Source organism: Cygnus olor (genome assembly GCF_009769625.2).
Source record: "Cygnus olor isolate bCygOlo1 chromosome W unlocalized genomic scaffold, bCygOlo1.pri.v2 SUPER_W3, whole genome shotgun sequence".
In the NCBI taxonomy this organism is placed as follows: domain Eukaryota; kingdom Metazoa; phylum Chordata; class Aves; order Anseriformes; family Anatidae; genus Cygnus; species Cygnus olor.
The window spans coordinates 1,310,953-1,331,398 of record NW_024429074.1 but is presented as its reverse complement, the minus strand read 5'-3'; the positions used below and the strand labels follow the sequence as shown (position 1 = coordinate 1,331,398).

The 20,446-nt window shown below is 46.3% G+C and overlaps 1 long non-coding RNA gene across 1 annotated transcript; it reads left to right on the top strand.

Annotated features, from left to right (window-relative positions):
• The first annotated feature begins 28 nt into the window (after positions 1 to 28).
• On the top strand, positions 29 to 5,246 carry LOC121062949. Its single transcript, XR_005815756.1, has 2 exons — positions 29 to 736; positions 4,178 to 5,246. It is a non-coding gene; the product is annotated as an uncharacterized LOC121062949 (long non-coding RNA).
• Positions 5,247 to 20,446: the final 15,200 nt, after the last annotated feature.

Below are 20,446 nucleotides of genomic sequence, written 5' to 3'. Positions count from 1 at the left end.
GTGCAAATCCTACGTGTAATGGGTAAAGCTTTGTTTGTTCATTAAATGTTGCTGATAGGGGGGTTTCAACAGTTGACTGCTTATACCCCCAATATCCTGTTGAAGGAAAAAAACAAGTATGGGAACTTCCTGTTATGTTAACAATTGCAATAGAAACCAGCTCCAAATAAGGGCAAAATGGCATTCCTCCTTGCATGGGAACACACACGCCGCAGCAAAGTCATGACCCCAACGCAGAGGAAGACGACGATCTTCATCCCCACGACCACCAGAGGACTGATGAAGACCCCCTAGCAACAGGCCGTGCAGTCGTAGAAGACACCAGGATGTGCTGCTAAACCCGGAACTACTAGGCTATAAATCAAGGCTCTGGCGGGCTTAGGTGTGCGCCGTTGGCGGAGCAGGAGTCTCCCCGGCCGCCCAGCGCTGTTTACTTATTGCTGCTTGCTGAATTGCTCAAATAAATTGAAATTCGATCTACCCTACCCACGATATGTCGGGAATGATTTCTACCAAAACTAATTTATAACAAATTGGTGCCGTGACTCGGATAGTGGTAGCTTGGCTGGATCCCTCCCAGGGGAGGCGCGCCCCGCTGATTCTGCGGTCCCTGTCTGGAGGTCCGTAAGCCAACGCACCCCTACCGACGAACCTAAAGTTCCAGCGATAAGTAAATAAACAACCAGTAACCCCTTAATCTTTGTGCACGAAGCTCCTAACGAAGACTCAGGAGTGAGTAAGTATAGGCCGGTTATCCGTTCGGTTGGGGTTGGGAAGCCCAGAGTGTGCCTGTGTGAGACGTCCAATCGAGGACGAAGCAAGTGTGGACTCCCTGGTAGTGCGGTTCCCACCTCCCGCGAGGGACTGGGCCACGAACGGGAGGTGAAGACCGTGTGTGTGTGTGAAGACACTCTGGAAGATGGGACAGAAGAAGAGCAAGTCTTCTGGTCCCATGGGTGGGTCGGAACCCAAGGCTAGGTTGCCCCCGATACCACCGGAAAGCCCGTTAGGGTTAATGATTAAACACTGAAACGATTACCCCTTTGGCGGGGTAAGGATAAAGTTAAGATGATACATTATTGTATGGAAGTCTGGGGTCGGAAGCAAATTAGGGGCTCACCCGTTATATTGGCCCGTGTTTGGGTCCTTTGAGGAATGGATCTGTCAGGCTCTAAACCTTTATGTGAATTCAAAGGAGCCTTTCAGCCTAGAGGAGAGTGAGTATGCACACCTATGGATAGGATCTGAGACCCGAGCCAACTTATACCCATTAAGAGAAAAAGGGGGGAGGAAAAAGAATGAACGGAATGAGGAAGAAGTCCCACTTTCACCCCCCCCCCCTTATATACCCCCTCCTCCCTCACCTCCAGCCCCCCCCACGGCTCCGGGCTACCATAGTGACTCTGATTCGGCCACGGACACCCCTCGGGGAACTAGACGGGTAACTCGGAGCCAAACTAGAAATCGAGAGGGTGAGGGTAGACTATATCCCCTAAGAGAGGTTGCAATGGGAGGGCCCCAACCCGGTATGGGATACGTCTCCATCCCCCTAAATACGGGAGACGTCAGAGAATTCAAGAAGGAAATGGGAAATCTCTTAGAAGATCCTCTTGGAGTCTCTGAGCGAGTAGACCAATTTTTGGGGTCTAATGTTTACACCTGGGAAGAACTCCAGGCCATTTTAGGTATATTATTCACTGCAGAAGAAAGGAATATGATCCGGAGGGCTGGAATGCGAATCTGGGACCAGTAACACCAGCAGGGTCCTGCGGGAGATCTTAAATGGCCCCTACAGAGGCCTAACTGGAATAACCAAAATGAACAAGATAGGGGTCATATGCAGGATTTAAGGACTATTATTGTACAAGGTATAAGGGAGTCAGTCCCTAGAGGACAAAATATAAATAAGGTCTTTAGTGAACATCAGAAGAAGGATGAAACTCCCACAGAATGGCTGGAGAGATTAAGGAAGAACCTCCAGCTTTATTCGGGACTGGACCCCGGTACACCAGTGGGACAGGCCTTGTTAAAAACGCAATTTGTGGCAAAATCATGGGGGGGATATCAGGCGGAAATTAGAAAAATTAGAGGATTGGCAGGATAGAGGGATGGATGAACTGCTGAGAGAAGCTCAGAAGGTATATGTGCGAAGAGAAGAAGAGACTCAGAAAAGGCAGGCCAGGATTCTAGTGGCAGCGGTCCGGGAAGGACAAAAAGGGCTCCCCCTTCGCCCAATGGGTGTTCCGCTACCACGAGAAAGACCTCCGAGGAGCCAGAGTGATCAGAGGGATCTAAGACAGATAGAATGTTTTTATTGCCAAAAGAAGGGACACATGAAAAAGGACTGCAGAAAACGCTTACAAGATGAGCGAATGTTTAAAGAAGATTAGGGGAGTCAGGGGCTCCATCTACTGGGGACTTCTGGTATAACGGAGCCCTTGATAAAATTGAAGTTAGGTCCCCAGCATCAAGAAGTGGAGTTCCTTGTGGACTCTGGGGCAGAAAGATCGACTGTCCAAATGGTACCCCGGGGATGTCAACCTTCCTCGGAGAAATTACAGGTGATAGGAGCCAAAGGAGAGCCCTTTAGGGTCTCAGTAATAAAGGGGGTGAAAATAGAGACCCCAGCCCAAAGTTGCACAGGATCCTTTTTATTAGTACCAGAAGCTGAATATAACCTGTTGGGAAGAGACTTAATGGTTAAGCTAAAAATTAATTTGGAGGTGAAAAATAAAGGAATTGAGGTTAAATTATACGCCCTCACTGTAGAGGACGAGGCAAAAATAAACCCTGAGGTGTGGTATTCTCCCGAATCAGTAGGCCGTTTAGATATTAGTCCCTTTGAAGTCACTATCAGGAATCCCAAGACTCCTATCAGGGTAAAACAATACCCAATGTCTCAAGAAGGCAGGGAGGGGCTGCAACCAGTAATCGAGAGGCTACTACAACAGGGATTACTGGAGACTTGCATGTCACCTCATAACACTCCTATATTACCTATCAAGAAATCTGATGGCTCTTATCAGCTAGTCCAAGACTTGAGGAAGGTCAACAAAAGAACAATAACCAGATTTCCTGTAGTAGCTAACCCACATACCTTGCTAAGTCAGCTGTTCCCAGCGCAGAAATGGTATAGTGTCATAGACCTAAAAGATGTGTTTTGGGCATGTCCTTTAAAAAAGGAATGCAGGGATTATTTCGCCTTCGAGTGGGAAGATCCTGCAACCCATCGGAAACAACAATTAAGATGGACCGTGCTTCCCCAAGGATTCACGGAATCACCATATCTATTCGGTCAGGCATTAGAACAAGTATTAGAGAACTATGAACCAAATCCTGAAGTAACCTTAGTCCAATATGTGGATGATTTGCTGTTAGCAGGAGAGAGTCAGGAGGCAGTCAGGACAGAAAGTATCAAGATACTAAACTTCTTGAGCTTAAAGGGACTAAAAGTATCAAAGTCAAAATTACAGTTCACGGAGGAAGAGGTGAAATATTTAGGACATTGGCTAAGTAAGGGCACTAAGAAACTAGACCCCGAACGAGTGAATGGGATTTTGTCACTACAAGCGTCAAAAAGCAGAAGACAAGTTAGTTAGGCAGCTGCTGGAGTTGTTAGGATACTGTCGACAATGGATTGAAAATTATAGTAGCAAAGTGAAGTTTTTGTATCAGAAACTTGTTGGGGAAGGATTAATGAAATGGAGCCAAAGCGATGAGCAAAGCCTGATAGACTTAAAAATGGATTTAGTGAACGCTCCTGTGTTAAATTTACCCAATGTGAAGAGACCCTTTTATCTATTTATCAACATAAAGGAGGGGACAGCGTTCGGGGTCTTAACTCAAGACTGGGCAGGGAAAAAGAAACCCGTGGGAGATCTTTCTAAACTTTTGGACCCCGTGAGTAGGGGATGGCCCACCTGTCTCCAGGCAGTGGTCGTGGCTGCGCTCCTGGTGGAAGAAACGCATAAAATCACCTTTGAGGGCGAACTGAGGGTATTGTCACCTCACAATATAAGGGGGATCCTGCAGCAAAAGGAGTAGTACAATGCCCCCCCCCCTCTAGAGATGGCCATACACAGGATCAAACCAGGAGACCAGGTTCTGATAAAATCCTGGAAAGAGACCTCTTTAACTCCTCGTTGGGAAGGACCCTACCTTGTTCTACTTACCACAGACACAGCTGTCTGGACAGCCGAGAAAGGATGGACTCACGCCAGCCGAGTTAAAGGACCAATACCGGAGGAACGGTGGAGAGTGACCAGCCAACCCGGAGACTTGAGGCTGACCATGCGAAAAGGGACTGATGAGTGAATTCGTAATCGTATGATCGGTAACCTTCTCTAAGGAATAATAGGTTCACTGTAAACGAAACCGGGAAGTAGGGGAAGGGAAATTCTTTAATGTACCCAGACCCATACATCAGAAGGGTAACGCGCCTAAGGAGGAGTGAGTAACTGGGACTGGGAGTGGCTGGAAGAGGGAAATCGGTACCTAGGCCCCTGAAGATTACCCTTGCTGCCGTGAAGAAAGTGAACCCTGCTGCTTGAGGCAACCAAGTAGGCGGGCGAGGCAGAGGAGTACAACAGTGGGGAGAGTTATTTGGTACCCACCCCTATTTGAGATGATGGAGTCCGGCCGAATAAACCGCCCTAGTACCCACCATAACTCGAAGCCGCCTCCCCAGAATTATAAAAGGACGTTGCCCTTCTGGTGTATGTTGGCACTACCTCTCCTATTGACTATCCCCTGTCCGGCTGGGGCCGACCAGGGATATTCGCACCAGCCCTTTAAGTGGAGTTTAATTAGGTGGGAGGACCAAGTTATCATTAACCAAGTAACTACGGCAGGTGCACCAAGTTTTCTCACATCCCTTTGTCAACTGGCACCCATAAGCCCGTGTCTGAACCAAATAGGTTTCTACCTCTGCCCCAGCTCGAACCCAGGAAGGGGCCCTGTGGAAATTGATGCAAGTAAGCTACCAGCTGTTAAATGCTACCAACCCTAACCTGACTGAGCGGTGCTGGCTTTGTTATGGGGTAAGGCCGCCCTTTTACGAAGCTGTGGGGGTCAATGAGAAGGCCCGATGGGTAAATGGATCCAATCCCTCACAATGTACGTGGGGGAAAGAGGGTCAGGGCATAACGCTGACCCAAGTGACTGGGAAGGGGAGATGCGTGGGACAAGTCCCACCCGATAAAATGCACTTGTGTGCAAATCAAACTAACATCGGAAGTATAAAGAAACCGGCGGAACGGTTATTACCAGCGAAGGATGCTAGGTGGGTATGCTCAAAGATAGGAGTTACCCCTTGTTTATCCCTGGACTTGTTCAATGGGTCTGTAGAATTCTGTGTTCAAGTAATAATCATCTCAAAGATACTCTACCACCCAGAGAATTTTATGTATGACAATCAGATCAATCAAGAACACCATTTGACAAAACGGGAACCAATTTCCACACTGACAGTGGCTACCCTAATGATTTGGGGGGGGTGCAAGGGTAGGCACAGGAGTTGCTTCGCTAATCAAACAAGGAAGAGAGATCACCTCCCTGAGAGCAGCTGTGGATGAAGATTTAGCCAGAATTGAAAAATCTATCAGTGCTTTAGAAAAATCTATGAGATCGTTATCCGAAGTGGTATTACAGAATCGCAGAGGACTAGATTTATTGTATTTACAACAAGGAGGATTGTGCGCCGCACTCAGGGAGGAATGTTGTGTATATGCTGATCATACTGGGATTGTGAGGGATACCATGACCAAACTTAGAGAAGGATTGGAAAGGAGATAAAGAGAGCGAGAGGCCCAGCAAAGCTGGTACGAGTCCTGGTATAATCACTCGCCATGGCTCACCACTCTGTTGTCAACAATATTAACCCTAGGACTGACGTTTGGTCCTTGTATCCTTAACAAAGTCATAACCATTGTTAAAGGTAGATTGGAGGCTGCTCACCTGATGCTTATGAGGACAAAGTACAAATCGATAAATGATAGACCCATACTAGAGGAAACATTAATCCTGAGTCAATTAGAACTAAATAGATTTAATGAACAAAATGATACAGAGAAAAAGGGGGGATTGTAATGGGTAAAGCTTTGTTTGTTCATTAAATGTTGCTGATAGGGGGGTTTCAACAGTTGACTGCTTATACCCCCAATATCCTGTTGAAGGAAAAAAACAAGTATGGGAACTTCCTGTTATGTTAACAATTGCAATAGAAACCAGCTCCAAATAAGGGCAAAATGGCATTCCTCCTTGCATGGGAACACACACGCCGCAGCAAAGTCATGACCCCAACGCAGAGGAAGACGACGATCTTCATCCCCACGACCACCAGAGGACTGACGAAGACCCCCTAGCAACAGGCCTTGCAGTGTAAGAAGACACCAGGATGTGCTGCTAAACCCGGAACTACTAGGCTATAAATCAAGGCTCTGGCGGGCTTAGGTGTGCGCCGTTGGCGGAGCAGGAGACTCCCCGGCCGCCCAGCGCTGTTTTACTTATCGCTGCTTGCTGAATTGCTCAAATAAATTGAAATTCGATCAACCCTACCCACGATATGTCGGGAATAAAATAAAATTCTCTGGGTGGTAGACTATCTTTGGGATGATTATTACTTGAACACAGAATTCTACAGACCCATTGAACAAGTCCAGGGATAAACAAGGGGTAACTCCTATCTTTGAGCATACCCACCTAGCATCCTTCGCTGGTAATAACCGTTCCGCCGGTTTCTTTATACTTCCGATGTTAGTTTGATTTGCACACAAGTGCATTTTATCGGGTGGGACTTGTCCCACGCATCTCCCCTTCCCAGTCACTTGGGTCAGCGTTATGCCCTGACCCTCTTTCCCCCACGTACATTGTGAGGGATTGGATCCATTTACCCATCGGGCCTTCTCATTGACCCCCACAGCTTCGTAAAAGGGCGGCCTTACCCCATAACAAAGCCAGCACCGCTCAGTCAGGTTAGGGTTGGTAGCATTTAACAGCTGGTAGCTTACTTGCATCAATTTCCACAGGGCCCCTTCCTGGGTTCGAGCTGGGGCAGAGGTAGAAACCTATTTGGTTCAGACACGGGCTTATGGGTGCCAGTTGACAAAGGGATGTGAGAAAACTTGGTGCACCTGCCGTAGTTATTTGGTTAATGATAACTTGGTCCTCCCACCTAATTAAACTCCACTTAAAGGGCTGGTGCGAATATCCCTGGTCGGCCCCAGCCGGACAGGGGATAGTCAATAGGAGAGGTAGTGCCAACATACACCAGAAGGGCAACGTCCTTTTATAATTCTGGGGAGGCGGCTTCGAGTTATGGTGGGTACTAGGGCGGTTTATTCGGCCGGACTCCATCATCTCAAATAGGGGTGGGTACCAAATAACTCTCCCCACTGTTGTACTCCTCTGCCTCGCCCGCCTACTTGGTTGCCTCAAGCAGCAGGGTTCACTTTCTTCACGGCAGCAAGGGTAATCTTCAGGGGCCTAGGTACCGATTTCCCTCTTCCAGCCACTCCCAGTCCCAGTTACTCACTCCTCCTTAGGCGCGTTACCCTTCTGATGTATGGGTCTGGGTACATTAAAGAATTTCCCTTCCCCTACTTCCCGGTTTCGTTTACAGTGAACCTATTATTCCTTAGAGAAGGTTACCGATCATACGATTACGAATTCACTCATCAGTCCCTTTTCGCATGGTCAGCCTCAAGTCTCCGGGTTGGCTGGTCACTCTCCACCGTTCCTCCGGTATTGGTCCTTTAACTCGGCTGGCGTGAGTCCATCCTTTCTCGGCTGTCCAGACAGCTGTGTCTGTGGTAAGTAGAACAAGGTAGGGTCCTTCCCAACGAGGAGTTAAAGAGGTCTCTTTCCAGGATTTTATCAGAACCTGGTCTCCTGGTTTGATCCTGTGTATGGCCATCTCTAGAGGGGGGGGGGCATTGTACTACTCCTTTTGCTGCAGGATCCCCCTTATATTGTGAGGTGACAATACCCTCAGTTCGCCCTCAAAGGTGATTTTATGCGTTTCTTCCACCAGGAGCGCAGCCACGACCACTGCCTGGAGACAGGTGGGCCATCCCCTACTCACGGGGTCCAAAAGTTTAGAAAGATCTCCCACGGGTTTCTTTTTCCCTGCCCAGTCTTGAGTTAAGACCCCGAACGCTGTCCCCTCCTTTATGTTGATAAATAGATAAAAGGGTCTCTTCACATTGGGTAAATTTAACACAGGAGCGTTCACTAAATCCATTTTTAAGTCTATCAGGCTTTGCTCATCGCTTTGGCTCCATTTCATTAATCCTTCCCCAACAAGTTTCTGATACAAAAACTTCACTTTGCTACTATAATTTTCAATCCATTGTCGACAGTATCCTAACAACTCCAGCAGCTGCCTAACTAACTTGTCTTCTGCTTTTTGACGCTTGTAGTGACAAAATCCCATTCACTCGTTCGGGGTCTAGTTTCTTAGTGCCCTTACTTAGCCAATGTCCTAAATATTTCACCTCTTCCTCCGTGAACTGTAATTTTGACTTTGATACTTTTAGTCCCTTTAAGCTCAAGAAGTTTAGTATCTTGATACTTTCTGTCCTGACTGCCTCCTGACTCTCTCCTGCTAACAGCAAATCATCCACATATTGGACTAAGGTTACTTCAGGATTTGGTTCATAGTTCTCTAATACTTGTTCTAATGCCTGACCGAATAGATATGGTGATTCCGTGAATCCTTGGGGAAGCACGGTCCATCTTAATTGTTGTTTCCGATGGGTTGCAGGATCTTCCCACTCGAAGGCGAAATAATCCCTGCATTCCTTTTTTAAAGGACATGCCCAAAACACATCTTTTAGGTCTATGACACTATACCATTTCTGCGCTGGGAACAGCTGACTTAGCAAGGTATGTGGGTTAGCTACTACAGGAAATCTGGTTATTGTTCTTTTGTTGACCTTCCTCAAGTCTTGGACTAGCTGATAAGAGCCATCAGATTTCTTGATAGGTAATATAGGAGTGTTATGAGGTGACATGCAAGTCTCCAGTAATCCCTGTTGTAGTAGCCTCTCGATTACTGGTTGCAGCCCCTCCCTGCCTTCTTGAGACATTGGGTATTGTTTTACCCTGATAGGAGTCTTGGGATTCCTGATAGTGACTTCAAAGGGACTAATATCTAAACGGCCTACTGATTCGGGAGAATACCACACCTCAGGGTTTATTTTTGCCTCGTCCTCTACAGTGAGGGCGTATAATTTAACCTCAATTCCTTTATTTTTCACCTCCAAATTAATTTTTAGCTTAACCATTAAGTCTCTTCCCAACAGGTTATATTCAGCTTCTGGTACTAATAAAAAGGATCCTGTGCAACTTTGGGCTGGGGTCTCTATTTTCACCCCCTTTATTACTGAGACCCTAAAGGGCTCTCCTTTGGCTCCTATCACCTGTAATTTCTCCGAGGAAGGTTGACATCCCCGGGGTACCATTTGGACAGTCGATCTTTCTGCCCCAGAGTCCACAAGGAACTCCACTTCTTGATGCTGGGGACCTAACTTCAATTTTATCAAGGGCTCCGTTATACCAGAAGTCCCCAGTAGATGGAGCCCCTGACTCCCCTAATCTTCTTTAAACATTCGCTCATCTTGTAAGCGTTTTCTGCAGTCCTTTTTCATGTGTCCCTTCTTTTGGCAATAAAAACATTCTATCTGTCTTAGATCCCTCTGATCACTCTGGCTCCTCGGAGGTCTTTCTCGTGGTAGCGGAACACCCATTGGGCGAAGGGGGAGCCCTTTTTGTCCTTCCCGGACCGCTGCCACTAGAATCCTGGCCTGCCTTTTCTGAGTCTCTTCTTCTCTTCGCACATATACCTTCTGAGCTTCTCTCAGCAGTTCATCCATCCCTCTATCCTGCCAATCCTCTAATTTTTCTAATTTCCGCCTGATATCCCCCCCATGATTTTGCCACAAATTGCGTTTTTAACAAGGCCTGTCCCACTGGTGTACCGGGGTCCAGTCCCGAATAAAGCTGGAGGTTCTTCCTTAATCTCTCCAGCCATTCTCTGGGAGTTTCATCCTTCTTCTGATGTTCACTAAAGACCTTATTTATATTTTGTCCTCTAGGGACTGACTCCCTTATACCTTGTACAATAATAGTCCTTAAATCCTGCATATGACCCCTATCTTGTTCATTTTGGTTATTCCAGTTAGGCCTCTGTAGGGGCCATTTAAGATCTCCCGCAGGACCCTGCTGGTGTTACTGGTCCCAGATTCGCATTCCAGCCCTCCGGATCATATTCCTTTCTTCTGCAGTGAATAATATACCTAAAATGGCCTGGAGTTCTTCCCAGGTGTAAACATTAGACCCCAAAAATTGGTCTACTCGCTCAGAGACTCCAAGAGGATCTTCTAAGAGATTTCCCATTTCCTTCTTGAATTCTCTGACGTCTCCCGTATTTAGGGGGATGGAGACGTATCCCATACCGGGTTGGGGCCCTCCCATTGCAACCTCTCTTAGGGGATATAGTCTACCCTCACCCTCTCGATTTCTAGTTTGGCTCCGAGTTACCCGTCTAGTTCCCCGAGGGGTGTCCGTGGCCGAATCAGAGTCACTATGGTAGCCCGGAGCCGTGGGGGGGGCTGGAGGTGAGGGAGGAGGGGGTATATAAGGGGGGGGGGGTGAAAGTGGGACTTCTTCCTCATTCCGTTCATTCTTTTTCCTCCCCCCTTTTTCTCTTAATGGGTATAAGTTGGCTCGGGTCTCAGATCCTATCCATAGGTGTGCATACTCACTCTCCTCTAGGCTGAAAGGCTCCTTTGAATTCACATAAAGGTTTAGAGCCTGACAGATCCATTCCTCAAAGGACCCAAACACGGGCCAATATAACGGGTGAGCCCCTAATTTGCTTCCGACCCCAGACTTCCATACAATAATGTATCATCTTAACTTTATCCTTACCCCGCCAAAGGGGTAATCGTTTCAGTGTTTAATCATTAACCCTAACGGGCTTTCCGGTGGTATCGGGGGCAACCTAGCCTTGGGTTCCGACCCACCCATGGGACCAGAAGACTTGCTCTTCTTCTGTCCCATCTTCCAGAGTGTCTTCACACACACACACGGTCTTCACCTCCCGTTCGTGGCCCAGTCCCTCGCGGGAGGTGGGAACCGCACTACCAGGGAGTCCACACTTGCTTCGTCCTCGATTGGACGTCTCACACAGGCACACTCTGGGCTTCCCAACCCCAACCGAACGGATAACCGGCCTATACTTACTCACTCCTGAGTCTTCGTTAGGAGCTTCGTGCACAAAGATTAAGGGGTTACTGGTTGTTTATTTACTTATCGCTGGAACTTTAGGTTCGTCGGTAGGGGTGCGTTGGCTTACGGACCTCCAGACAGGGACCGCAGAATCAGCGGGGCGCGCCTCCCCTGGGAGGGATCCAGCCAAGCTACCACTATCCGAGTCACGGCACCAATTTGTTATAAATTAGTTTTGGTAGAAATCATTCCCGACATATCGTGGGTAGGGTAGATCGAATTTCAATTTATTTGAGCAATTCAGCAAGCAGCAATAAGTAAAACAGCGCTGGGCGGCCGGGGAGACTCCTGCTCCGCCAACGGCGCACACCTAAGCCCGCCAGAGCCTTGATTTATAGCCTAGTAGTTCCGGGTTTAGCAGCACATCCTGGTGTCTTCTACGACTGCACGGCCTGTTGCTAGGGGGTCTTCATCAGTCCTCTGGTGGTCGTGGGGATGAAGATCGTCGTCTTCCTCTGCGTTGGGGTCATGACTTTGCTGCGGCGTGTGTGTTCCCATGCAAGGAGGAATGCCATTTTGCCCTTATTTGGAGCTGGTTTCTATTGCAATTGTTAACATAACAGGAAGTTCCCATACTTGTTTTTTTCCTTCAACAGGATATTGGGGGTATAAGCAGTCAACTGTTGAAACCCCCCTATCAGCAACATTTAATGAACAAACAAAGCTTTACCCATTACACGTAGGATTTGCACGCTCATGGTGCTGGGCACCGTGTGAGCACGGTGCTGTGATATATGGAGTAATAAGTCGTGTCAAGAAGATGGTTGATGTTAATAAAGAAGGGGGAGATGTGGGAGTGTGGCCATGGGGGTCGACAAGCCCCATGGTTGGTGATAACATCGGACTCTTAACGATGAGACCATCAGGAATGTAAAGAGTTGAGAGGGAACAAAGAAGGGCGATTCAGGAGGCTCCGTGCCGTCTCGTGTTGCTTGTTCGCCAGCCGTTAAGGCATGGAAGTTGCTGGGGGTTTGCTGGTTGCCGGGCAAAGTTGTTTGAAACGCGGGAAAAGACGGCCTCGCATAAGTTAGTGTCAATCACATTTTGTTACTTTCGGGAACCTTGAGGAGGGCAGAGCATGGGCAGAAAAAGAGGGAGACGGTCGAAGCCGCCCCTGCGGTCTGGACGAGATAATTATAATACGAAGCGGGGATAGGTCATACATACGTATAGGCGTATTCGGGTTTCTTATGAATATGTAAAAGCAATGTTCTATATATTTAGAAAGTTCGACGGTTGTGCATGCGTGGTGGTAGAGCGTAGGCTCCCCGCGCAGCCAGCGCTGTTTACTTGCCTTTTATAAATATTACTGACGTGCGGAAAACGGACTCCACAATCAGCAAGATTGTAAAGTGGGTATGTTTATTCAGCGCTGGGCAGCACGGGGAGGTAGCCCCTCCAAAATCGTGCGCACCTGACGCGGCAACTTGCCACGGTTATATGCAAAGAGTTACATATGCATGAAGTTTCACAATACACCTATACATATTCATAACCTGTCCCCGCTTCATATTAAAATTAGTTCCAAGGAGTCATTTCCATAAACTCCTCCCATCTGCGCTTGCGCAGTGTATTCTGGTGGTGGTCTTCGGGGGTCGTGGGGATGAAGATTGATGACTCTTCCTCATCACCGCTAGTTGACCTCTTGTCTTTGCACAGACTCAGTTGCTTCTTGGATCTTGTCCATCCGCAGGACCAGTTTCTTAAGATAGGCTCACACTCTTATTAAGAGACTGACCTTGGTAAAGGGGCCCAAGGCTTCTTGCTTTACTAACTACGGTGCTTGTGCAAATTAATTAAAGACACTAAGTAGGATCCTAGTTTCATGCCGTCAGCACTCTCTCTCTACTTGATAAGATTCCCCTAACTCCCTCTCTCAGTCCCCCCTTTTCTAAAAAGTTAGTAAATTCTCTAAAAAGTTAGTAAATTATTATATCCTAACTCCCTCTCTCATTACTAAATTCAGATTGAGTTGTATCTTCATTTATAACAGTGCCGTGCTCATACTCTTGTATCCCACAGCACGCTGCGGCCAAAATCCCAACACCGGCTCCTCTGGGACCTATGCACCTTCTCCCCGTCCTGCAAGGCTGCTTCCCGGGCATCACTGGCAGGACCTCGGGGATTTATCGGAGCCCAAGCCTTGCCGTTTGGTTCCTGATTACCGTACCCAAACGAAGGCCGGCACACCCAGGGGAACCGCAAAGCCTTGGTGCCAATGCTCTACGGGGGATAAGCGGCTGATCAGCACTTCTGCAGGCCCAAAAGCACAGTTCACGCCCCAAAGAACTTGCAGCGTTCCCCATGCCCTGCCTTTTCCCCCCACAGCTCAGCAGCAGCAAAGCGAGGAAGCAGCCCCCCACCAGACCCCCCCTACACCCAGGGGTGCCCCCGAGCAGCCCTATAGAAACCTCGGGGCACCCAGGGGCAGGCTTGCAAAGCCAGGGGCAGGACAAGCCCCCCCCCCAATTTCCCAGCTGGAGCCCCAGCTCACCCAGAAGTGGTCCCAGAACCGTGCCTCCCACATGCTGCTGCAGCCCCCTGCACCCTTCCGGCACGGCTCCACCCAGTCCGGGTACAGCTGCCGGGCTTTGGCTGCGGCTTCGTGAGCTGGGACGGGGGCAGAGCCCTGCGGGGCTGAGCTCACCGCGCAGCCCTACCCCGCAGCCTCGGCCACAGCTGCGGAGGGCTTGGGGGCAGCTGAGTTTAGTGTCAGCCACGCTCCCACCCCGAGTTCAGTGTTACTGCATGAGGTAAGCAAACACTGGTCTCAGAACAGGGATGGAAGATGAAAGCAGATGGACACAAACTGCACTCAGGATAGCCTAATTCACAGCCTCTAACACACGACAGCTAAAATAGGCCAGTAATGTAAAAATAAGGCATTTTCCACTTAATTCATCTGCCCACTTGTGACACATGGTGGTGTGACACCTATAGCAAAGATGGGTTTGAAGGGTTTTCTCTTTCACTGCTTGTGGCCACAGTTCCTGCCCCCAGTCACAGCTGGGTCTGGGTTCAAGGCTTCGAAGAGGTTTCAGCAACCTCATCTGAGAACACAGCTGTGGGTGGTGCACTCTGACCCGCTACAAATCTAAATCCTGGAATAAATCACCGTTTTTCTTCCACATCCTCACCTTCTGTTTGCTCTCGGGGCACTTTCAGCCAGCCAGGTAAGCCCCCGTGGGGTCGAGACAAAAACAGAGCAGGACAAAGCAGGCAGGGGTCAAGGCACAGGGGGTGTGCTACTGTTGGTAAAAGTTAACATGGCAACAGGTGTATTAGTAGTAAAACCAGTATTGCTGCTAACAATGCATACCATAAATGCTCATTTGATCTAGAGATAGTAGTTAGGATAAATATTAGGGGTATCTGGGAGATTATTGCTAGGTGAATAAATGGTTTGGAAACTAAGGTAAATACCATTGAAATCCAATGTAATCAGTAAAGTATCTAAGTAACTGAAAAAGGGACCAATCAGATTAATAAGGGGTCTGTGATTATAGAAGATGGAATATACATTCATCCAATGATTATGAAGATAACTGATGATTATGAGTATATTATGCAAATGTGTGTTTCTAAATAGTATAAATGTTTGTTGTGTGTACAAATCGAATGAAGTTAGATTTGGGCAGACATGCCCCTAACTTCCGGCGCCTAATAAAAGCACCTTCATATAATCACTCTGTGGTTATGTGTCTTTACGAACGCTAACATTTTGGCGACCCAGATGGGACCTCGTGGGCATTGCTGAGGCGGCTCGCGAACTGATCACGCTCCAGCCAGCGCTGAGGAGTTTCTCGGGGAGCTGTCGGCCACGAGCGACCCTGCTGCTCACAACGTACCTCTGGAAGGGTAAGAGTGCTTTCTGGTAATCAGTACTGATCTGGTCTGGGAGCCTGCTGGTCAGATGCGGCGAAAGCCACGCGCAGCTGGGCTAGGGAATTCCTGTGGTAAGCCTAGGCACCGTCCATAAGACAGTCGCGAAAGCGCTGCAGGTTCTGCATCAGTGGTCTGGTTTTGCTGCAGGTTCAGCGTCTGGTTTGGTTTGGTAAAAAAAAGCTATAGCTATAATGGAAAAACTTAAAGGTATTTTGGGTGGCAATACTCCCGTACCGCGATCTTCCCCTTTGGGCTGTTTACTAGCACACTGGAAGGAGGGGGGCTTTGGACAGGAGTTACGAAAAGGTAAATTAGTTGATTACTGTAATGTTTGGTGGCCACAGTATGAATTAGAAGATCAAGAGAGTTGGCCAGAAAATGGAACCTTGCAATATAATACTATCTTACAATTAATGTTGTTCTGTAAGCGAGAAGGCAAGTGGGATGAGATTCCATATGTAGAGCTATTTTTCTATTTGCGGGATAAGCCTGAGTGGCAATGCGCTTGCAGGATAATGATGGCTAAAATAACTGTTGATGAGCAGTGCAAGGCATGTACAGGAGAAAAGCGCTGTATAGGGCATCAAGTGTTAGAAAATGGTATGTATTATAGACAAGACAGTGGAAATATAGATTTGGAAGTAGCACCATCAGCCCCATTAGAACAAGGGCAGATCTGAGAAATATGGATAGGTTGTTAGAAATAGCCTGGAAAGTATATAACAGTAGAGAAAAGGAATCCACTAGGAGGCAGCAACAGAACTTGTTAGCAGTAATTCAAGGCAAAGGAAACCAAGGATTCAGAGGGAGAGGATTTGTTAGAGGACGGGGAGTTAGTATAGGAAGGGGTCGTGGAGACTTTAGTGGAAATCCAGGAGGAAGATTAGGATTGAATCAGTGTGCTTATTGTAAAAAGGAAGGGCATTGGAAAAATGAGTGTCCATTTAGGAGAGACCAATTCTCGGGAAATTTGCTTCAGAATCAGGAAGCTGTTAAGGCAATGGTGCTGGGAGATTTTAGTAGCTGACTAGATACAGAACATAAAGCAGCTAAAGAACCTTTAGTAAAGATTCAATTAGGGGACAAGGAAGTGAGGTTCTTGATAGATACAGGAGCGACATATTCAGTGTTAAATAGTTTAAAAGGACGATTAGGAACTAAGACAACTACAATAATTGGAGCCACAGGGAAGGAGGAGGAACGGCCATTCTTACAACCCCTTGATTTGCGTTTTGGGGGTAAGGAACTAACCCATGAATTTTTGTATGTACCAGAATGCCTGATTCCACTTTTGGGACGGGATTTTTGTATGTACCAGAATGCCTGATTCCACTTTTGGGACGGGATTTATTAGCAAAATTAGATGCAACAATAACCTTTGAGGATGGAGAATTAATAATGAAGGTACCTGAGTCCAAAGTAGGACAAATCCTGATGATCAAAGATAAACCCTTTCTTAAAATTCCAAGAGAAGTAGAAAATGCAGTTATACCAACAGTATGGGAAACAGATATACCAGGGAAGTCGAAACTGGCACAACCGGTAAAGGTGGAATTAAAGGAAGGAGCCAAACCTGTTCGAATCAAACAATATCCACTCAAGATAGAAGCTAGGCAGGGGATAGTGAAAATTATTGACAAATTTCTCAAATATCAGATTCTGGAAGAATGTAAATCGGAATACAATACTCCAATTTTTCCAGTAAAGAAGCCGAATGGCGAGTATAGATTGGTACAAGATCTTAGAGCAATAAATGAAATAACAAAGGACATTCACCCGGTAGTAGCTAACCCTTACACATTGTTAACATCTGTGAGAGAGAAATATAAATGGTTTACCGTAATAGATTTAAAGGATGCCTTCTTTTGCATACCTCTTGATAAAGATAGTAGAAAATTATTTGCCTTTGAATGGGAAAACTTGCAAAATGGATGGAAGACACAATTAACTTGGACAAGACTTCCGCAAGGCTTCAAGAATAGCCCGACCCTCTTCGGGAGCCAGCTGGCCAAGGAACTGGAAATCTGGACAACGCAAGGACAAATACAGGTACCCAGAAATCAGTATTTGTTGTTACAATATGTAGATGATGTTTTGATTGCCACAGAGAATGAGTTGCTCTGCACCCAAATAACCATCGAGATTTTAAATCAGTTAGGAATGGGTGGCTATAAAGTTTCAAAAGAAAAGGCACAAATAGTTTGCTCAACTGTAACATATTTGGGGTGTGAGATCTCTCAGGGACAAAGAAGTCTGGGCATCAATAGGACAAAAGCTATATGTGCTGTCCCGGAACCTCAGAATCTCCATGAGCTAAGAGCCTTTTTAGGAATGGCTGGGTGGTGCAGACTATGGATAATGGATTATGGACTTATAGCTAAGCCTCTTTACGAAGCTCAGAAGGCACAGATTTTTATTTGGGGAAAAATACAGAAAGAAGCTTTTAAGAAACTTAAAGACGCTCTAACGAAGTCACCAGCTTTGGGTCTACCAGATTTATCAAAAGATTTCCAGTTTTTTGTACATGAAAGACAACGACTAGCATTGGGGTACTAACCCAGCAACTGGGAAGCTGGAAAAGACCTGTGGAATACTTTTCCAAACAATTGGATGCTGTAAGTGCAGGGTGGCCTTCATGTTTGCAGGCAGTGGCAGCAACAGTTCTTTTAATCCAGGAAGCAAGGAAACTTACCTTGGGAAAACATATTGAAGTTTTTGTACCACATATGGTAACAACCGTTTTGGAGCAAAAGGGGGGCCACTGGTTATCACCCAGCCGGATGATGAAATATCAGGCAATATTAACTGAACAAGATGATGTAACCTTGAAAACGACTAACTTGTTAAATCCAGCAGTATTTCTAGGAACTCTTCCAGAAGAAGGACCATTGGAACACAACTGTGTGGAAATAATCGAACATACTCATGCTAGCCGTGAAGATTTGAAGGATGTACCCCTTGAAAGGTATGACTGGGAGCTTTTTACTGATGGTAGTAGTTTTGTGGAAAATGGAACACGATACGCAGGGTACGCAGTGACAACCCTGAAAACAGTGATCAAAGCAAAACCTTTACCACCTGGAACATCGGCACAGTGAGCGGAACTGATAGCTCTAACTCAAGCACTGGAACTGAGCAAAGAAAAGATAGTAAATATTTGGACAGATTCAAAGTATGCCTTTGGAGTAGTCCATGTTCATGGAGCATTATGGAAAGAAAGAGGGCTGTTGTCCTCACAAGGGGCCAATATAAGGTATCAAAAGGAGGTGTTAAATTTGATAAATGCGGTACAAAAACCAAACCAAGTGGCTATTATGCACTGTAAAGCCCATCAAGGAGGAACCTCGAAAATATCAAAAGGGAATCGGCTGGCAGATCGAGCAGCTCGACAAATTGCTCGGGAGGTGTGGAGTGTGATGGCTTCGGTACCACTCAAGGTAGGCCCCACTCGTCTTAACCTTCCCAAGGAACCAAGATATTTGCCAGAGGATGAGAAATTAGCAAATCTCCTAAAGGCCTGAAAGAACTCTGATGGATGGTATGTAACTGCTATGGGCCAAGTAGTACTACCCCCTTTGGAGATGTGGGAAATACTTCAGACAAGACATAATGAGTGTCACTGGGGCGCAGAGGCAATGGTAACATTTTTTAAACGTAGCATTATCTCTACACATGTTAACAATGGCAAAGTCAGTAATGTCAAAGTGTGAGATTTGCTTGAAAAATAATCCAGTAGCAAGAAAACATGCTGAAATGGGAAGAATGAGAGTAGGGATAGAACCAGATTACTGGCCAATTGATTTTGTAGAGTTACCTAGGACTAGGGGATATAGGTATCTATTAGTAGGGGTTGACACCTTTTCTGGATGGCCAGAGGCCCTTCCCTGTCACACCAATCAAGCTAAAGAGACATTATTATTTATTATTAATTATTGCGGGAAATCATTCCGAGGTTTGGGGTACCGTTCGGAATATCCTCAGGTAGGGGACCGCACTTTATTGCATCTGTGGTTAAAGACGTAAGCAGACTATTAGGAATTTCTTGGAATTTACATACTGCATGGAGTGTGCGGATTTCTAAAAGATCGTATTGATCATTGCTGCATCCACATTCCAAATTTGACTATTGATGTAGAACATGACATAGAACAGGTGGCTCGAGTGGAACGAGATGCAGAACAGGAAGAGAAAGATATGACAACAAGCTGGTTGGACAAAATTTTTAGCGGATGGAATATTAGTGATTGGGTCAAATCCTTACTGGAGATGGTAATTATATTGGTAATTGTAGGGGTATTAATTTGGTTAACATTTGTAATGCTGAAAAGTCTGATCCTGAAGAAGACAACCTGGAACCGGAAAGTGATGCAGACCATTGCTCGGCATATGGAGCCGCATCCGCAATACCCTCCACCAGCATATGACAATTTTGGATTTCAGAGAGAACCTGAGGAACCCAGAGGTTAAAGATGGCATCCATTCCAGATTAAATGAACCCGGCCAGAAAAGCGAATACAACATAAAGCAGAAGTAGTGGATTTACGGAATGACGTGACAATCGTAATCTTTGTAATTTTCTTGATTATGTATGTTGAGTGTGAGACATTTTAATTAGTTAGTGAAAGCACTTGCCCTCCTTGAAGGAGTGAAATACTTTCAAAGGGGGGGAAATGTTGGTAAAAGTTAACATGGCAACAGGTGTATTAGTAGTAAAACCAGTATTGCTGCTAACAATGCATACCATAAATGCTCATTTGATCTAGAGAGAGTAGTTAGGATAAATATTAGGGGTAAATATTAGGGGTATCTGGGAGATTATTGCTAGGTGAATAAATGGTTTGGAAACTAAGGTAAATACCATTGAAATCCAATGTAATCAGTAAAGTATCTAAGTAACTGAAAAAGGGACCAATCAGATTAATAAGGGGTCTGTGATTATAGAAGATGGAATATACATTCATCCAATGATTATGAAGATAACTGATGATTATGAGTATATTATGCAAATGTGTGTTTCTAAATAGTATAAATGTTTGTGTGTACAAATCGAATGAAGTTAGATTTGGGCAGACATGCCCCTAACTTCCGGCGCCTAATAAAAGCACCTTCATATAATCACTCTGTGGTTATGTGTCTTTATGAACGCTGACACTATGACAGCTGTGCAGCCCAGCCACAGCACTGCTTGGCACCACCTGCACATGGAGACAGTGTTAGTGCAGTGGCACTGAAAAGTGCAGTGAAAGAGGTACAGTAAGTACTATGTGAACAA